This window comes from Schistocerca cancellata, chromosome 10, assembly GCF_023864275.1.
Source record: "Schistocerca cancellata isolate TAMUIC-IGC-003103 chromosome 10, iqSchCanc2.1, whole genome shotgun sequence".
NCBI lineage: Eukaryota > Metazoa > Arthropoda > Insecta > Orthoptera > Acrididae > Schistocerca > Schistocerca cancellata.
The window spans coordinates 153098070-153104014 of record NC_064635.1 but is presented as its reverse complement, the minus strand read 5'-3'; the positions used below and the strand labels follow the sequence as shown (position 1 = coordinate 153104014).

Here is a 5945-nt window from a genome sequence, read left to right as displayed (position 1 = left end):
TCCGATTTTTTTCTAATTAAGTACTCACCCGAAATCAATGAAACTGGCGTTACTTCTCGACGTAATCGCCCTGCAGACGTACACATATTTCACAACGCTGACGCCACGATTCCATGGCAGCGGCGAATGCTTATTTAGGAGTCTGTTTTGACCACTGGAAAATCGCTGGCGCAATAGCAGCACGGCTGGTGAATGTGCGGCCACGGAGAGTGTCTTTCATTGTTGGAAAAAGCCAAAATCCACTAGGAGCCAGGTCAGGTGAGTAGGGAGCATGTGGAATCACTTGATGTGCGGGTGCGTTGTCTTGGTGAAACAGCACACGCGCAGCCCTTCCCGGACGTTTTTGTTGCAGTGCAGGAAGGAATTGGTTCTTCAAAACACTTTCGTAGGATGCACCTGTTACCGCAGTGCCCTTTGGAACGCAGTGGGTAAGGATTACGCCCTCGCTGTCCCAGAACATGGACACCATCATTTTTTCAGCACTGGCGGGGTACCCGAAATTTTTTTGGTGGCGGTGAATCTGTGTGCTTCCATTGAGCTGACTGGCGCTTTGTTTCCGGATTGAAAAATGGCATCCACGTCTCATCCATTGTCACAACCGACGAAAAGAAAGTCCCATTCATGCTGTCGTTGCGCGTCAACATTGCTCGGCAACATGCCACACGGGCAGCCGTGTGGTCGTCCGTCAGCATTCGTGGCACCCACCTGGATGACACTTTTCACATTTTCAGGTCGTCATGCAGGATTGTGTGCACAGAACTCACAGAAATGCCAACTCTGGAGGCGATCTGTTCAACAGTCATTCGGCGATCCCCCAAAACAATTGTCTCCACTTTCTCGATCATGTCGTCAGACCGGCTTGTGCGAGCCCGAGGTTGTTTCGGTTTGTTGTCACACGATGTTCTGCCTTCATTAAACTGTCGCACCCACGAACGCACTTTCGACACATCCATAACTCCTTCAACTGTCGATGAATTTAAATTGGTTTCACACCACGCAAATTCAGGAAACGAATGATTGCACGCTATTCAAGTAAGGAAAACGTCACCATTTTAACTATTTAAAACAGTTCTCATTCTCGCCGATGGCGGTAAAATTGCATCTGCCGTACGGTGCTGCCATCTCTGGGACGTATTAACAATAAACGCGGCCTCATTTTAAAACAATGCCCATGTTTGTATCTCTTTCCAGTCCGGAGAAAAAAAATCGGAGGCCTTAGAACTTGAATGCACCTCGTAGTGTCAAGGAGGACTATTACCAGATGTCTGTATGTGTGACGAGCGTAAGAACTTTCGTTCGATCATTCGGATTCCGCATCATCAACAATCACCCGCGTCGTGTCGGTTACGCATACGCTCATCTGAGTGATATAGTGGGCAGATAATCATCAACGTTGTTATTTGGGATAAACATTTATGAATTAGAATGGAAACAGTGCAACCTGCGATGTCCTTTAATCGTCTCAGAATATGGATGTTCATACCAGACATAGGACAGTGTTGTGTTCTAACGTCGAGTGGCTCCCCTAAACCCGCTTGCATTTCTTCGATAGATAATTTCAGGCAAGCCAGCAGCAGTGTGGAGCAGAACAGTACGACCGCCGGGGGATTATCAGGTACTTGGTGTGGACAGGGCGCACGGTTCAGAAGTAAAAACCAGTTTTAGGGTCTCTCACCCCCCTTTTGTACCCCTGGGCGTGTTACAACGACTCGTCCTCACAGATTCACGCTAAAGCGACAAAGGTCATGAGATGGCAATATGCATATGAACAAATGGCGGTAGTATAGCGTACGCAAGGATGCAGTACTTTCCAAAAAAAAAAAAAAAAAAACGAAAATTGCTGCCAATAGTTACGAAAAAACTAACTTTACAAGAAACTTGCAGGAAAAATATATTTCTTTTACGTCAAGTGAGCATACGATCAAAAACGCTTATATACAGGGTAGCTATAATTAAACTTTCAAAACGCACTGTAGAAATAACACCACTAGTCAGAATGACGTCAAATTGCAACGGAATATTATCGGAGAATGGCAGCAGAAAAATGCGTAAATCGACACACCTTTCATGCGCACGACCCATTGGAATTAGTATAAAGCCGCTGAGTACACGGCTTTTCTACCTTTCGCGTCTGCGTCGTTCGCCATGACTGTCTCAATGCAGGATTGCGCTCTGCTTGTAAAGCTGTATTACAAGAATGATGACTGTGCACACGTCGCTCAGGATAAATTCCGGACACTGAAGGGTTTGAAATAAGGCTTTGGTAAATTGTGCCAAGGGTCTGGAGAAAATGATTCGGAAATTCGAAAAGACGGTTTCTTTTGGTATGCGGCCTGGTAGAGGGAGGAAACGAAGTGAGTGAAAACAGTGGCCACAGCAGTGCAGGAGGAGACGAGTAGTGTTGTGCAAACGTGTAGTGCACGGAGAATTGCCCTAACATTGGACATACCCGTGAGCATGGTGCATGAAATTCTACGAAACCTCCTTCCTTGCTACCCATTCAAAATTATCCATGTGCGCGAATTGCTTCCTGTTAACCTGCCAGCAATAAAAACCTTTCCTTTAAAATTTCTTGCTCGCATGGAAGTGGACAATGATTGGCCTAGGAAGATTTTGTGGACAGACGAAGGCCAGTTCCATCTAACAGGATATGTCAATACACAGAATTGTCAAATTTGGGCAACGAAAAATCCACACGCGAATCAACCAGTCCCACTTCATCCTGAAAAGGTTACTCTGGTGTGCGAGTTTACGGCATCATTTATCATAGGGCCATACTTTTTTGAAGAGACAGGTGCTTCCTGTCCTGTTACCTGTACCGTCACTTGTTAGCGCTAAGAGTGTCTTTTGCGCAACCACGTCATTCCAGGTCTCCAGCAGTGTGGATGGGATCATTTTTATGCAAGATGGCACACCTCCGCACATTGCAAATCCAGTTAAGCAGCTGCTGAAGCGCCATTTCGGAAATGGTAGAATTATCAGGCTCCATTTCCCTACAGCCTGGCCGTCCCGATCACCTGATTTTAATCTGCGTGACTTCTGGTTGTGGGGCTGTCTGAAAGATGTCGTGTTCAGTTACAAACTTAGCTGCACTGAAGGAACGCATTGCGTAGCACATTCTGAACGTGACCCCGGAAACACTTCGATCAATTGTGGAACATGCTGTTTCTCGACTTCAGCTTGTTGCAGAAAACGATGGACAACATATTAAACATGTTTTCCACCAATCACACCTAAATGAATAATCCGAATTAATTTTGACTGATGCTTTTTATACGGTTTTTGGCTCAGGATAGTTAAAAATTGATTTTTTCCATCAGATGTGATATGACCTTGCCGTGATGGATGGGCTTACATAACTAACAGTATCACACCTGTACACTCATACACACTGAGTAGTACAGTTTGTTTGACGTCAAAGCTCAGGTATTGTTGTATGATTCATTTGTCATTTGTAATCGACCGCTATTAAATTATGATGCTTAAGCGCCATCAATTGCTACATTTTTTAACTATTTATTTTTCTTCTACCATACGTTTTCCCCCTTCCCCGATAATATTCCGTTGCAATTTGACGTTATCCTGACGAGTGGTGTCATTTCTACAGCGCTTTGAAAGTTTAACTTCAATCATAATCACCCTGTACATTCTAACACACACACACAAAACGACGCATCACGAGGGCATTACCCGAATGCGGCGGAAATCGGTAGATGAAACGTACATGTACAGATAAAAAAAAGGCTCCAGTTTCAGGAAAATTGGATGAGTTTTTCAAGAGAAAGAGCTTCACAAACTACGCATGTGAATAACGCGTTGGTCCACCTCTGGCCCTTATGTGATTAGTTATTCGGCTTCGCATTGATTGACAGAATTGTTGGATGTCCTCCTATCGTACCAAATTCTGTCCAATAGGTGCGTTAGATCGTGCCAATCCGGAGCTGGTTGGAGGACCCTGCCTATAATGTTGCAAACTTTCTCACCTGGGAGACATCCCACGTCCTTGCTGGCCAAGGTAGTATCTGCAAACATGAAGACAAGCAGTAGAAACTCTCGCCGTGTGCGGGAGGGCATTATCTTCAGCATGAGTTTTTCACTTTGTAGTGGAATGTCCGCTGATACGAAACTTCCTAGACGATTAAAACCGTGTGCCGGACCGAGACTCGAACTCGGGACCTTTGCCTTTCACGGGCAAGTGCTCTACCGACTGAGCTACCCAGGCACGACTTACGCCCCTTCCTCACAGCTTTACTTCTGCCATTACCGTGTCTCCTACCTTCATATCAGCGCACACTCCACTGCAGAGTCAAAACCTCATTCTGGAAACATCCCCCAGGCTGTGGCACAGCCACGTGTCCGCAATATTCTTTCTTCCATGAGTGCTAGTTCTGCAAGGTTTGCAGAAGAGCTTCTGTGAAGTTTGGAAGGTAGGAGACGAGGTACTGGCAGAACTGAAGCTATGAGGACGGGTCGTGAGTCGTGCTTGGATAGCTCAGATGGTAGAGCACTTACCCGCGAAAGGCAAAGGGTCCCGATTTCGAGTCTCGGTGCGGCAGACAGTTTTTATCTACCAGGAAGTTTCGGGCATTACCTTGCTGAAATGTAAGCCCGTGGTGCCTTTCCACGATGGTCAACGAAATGGGGCGTAGAACATCCTCAGCGTACCACTATGCTGTAAGGGTGCTGCAGACTACAGCCAAAAGGGCCTGCTACGAAATGTAATGGCACCCTAGACCGTTTATATCCTGACTGGGGCATCTATTGACACGTCTTCGGCTTGTAACCTTATTGGCTGAGGTAGGATTACCTTGAGTGATGGGACCCACTTCGAAATGAGCCCCGGTGACCAGGCTAGACGTGTCTGTGGACGCCCCAGACAGCGGTGCGGTACCAACCCGACTGTCGCCTGCCATACAGTCCAGCAACTGGGCAGTGATGGTTTGGGGTGTCATTTCGTTTCCTGCAGCAACCTCACACCACAGCTGTACGTCGACGATATTCTACACCCCGTTTCGTTGCCCATGGTGGAAAGGCAACATGGATTTACATTTCAGCGTGATAATGCACGCCCGCACAACACGGGGAGAGTTTGCTACTGCTTCTCCTTTTTCCTTGACAAATCCTACCTTGGCCAGTAAAGTCGCCGGATCTCTACGCAGTCGAGAAGGTTTGGAACACTATGGGCAGGGCCCTCGATAAAGCTCGGGTGTTTCACGATCTGATTCTCTTAGACAGAATTTCGTACGATGTCTCTCAGGAAGACGTCCAACAAATCTATCAATCAATACCAAGCCGAATAACTGCTTGCGTAAGGGCCAAAGGTGGACCAACGTGTTTTTGACTTGTTCAGTCTGTGAAGATCTTTCTCTTGAATAAATCATCCAGTTTTGGTGAAACTGTAATCATCTGTTTATCTGTATATTTACACCAAACCTACAGATGTCCGTCTCTTTCGGATAATTCCTTCGTGGTGCGTCGTTTTTGGGTCTTAGAGCGTGTTTTTGATCGTGTGACCTTATCAAATTCAAGTTTTGTCCAGTAAATCACTGCCTTTTTCCCCTCCATATGCAATACATGCACAGTCCGCAGAAATGCAAAGATGCTAATATTCCCTCGCTGCATAAGAAATGTTCATCGTCACAGTTTCTGGAAAGTCATTATGAAGGAAAAGAAAATACATTTCCAAGCCGATGTACTCATTTTCCGTATTGTACTTGGGCAGTATTAGCCATAACGGAACGAAGCATAACGAAACACCGGTAAGTATTTTTAACCTCATAGACTCCTGCCCAATGTGTCAAAGAGAGCTGGGCTTTCAGAGATTGATTGCTATGCATAGAGTATTTCTTTTTGCAGGGTGCTTGCAATTAAGAAAATGAGTACTGGAAGTTGCGACTGTGGACACAAGTTCCATGTTTCCAGTAGGGGTCTACCTACTGCAGCTA

The 5945-nt window shown here is 45.9% G+C and overlaps 1 non-coding gene across 1 annotated transcript; it reads right to left on the bottom strand.

Moving 5' to 3' along the window:
* Window positions 1-4147: 4147 nt before the first annotated feature.
* On the bottom strand, window positions 4148-4222 carry Trnas-uga (transfer RNA serine (anticodon UGA)). The gene has a single exon. It is a non-coding gene; the product is annotated as a tRNA-Ser (tRNA).
* Window positions 4223-5945: the final 1723 nt, after the last annotated feature.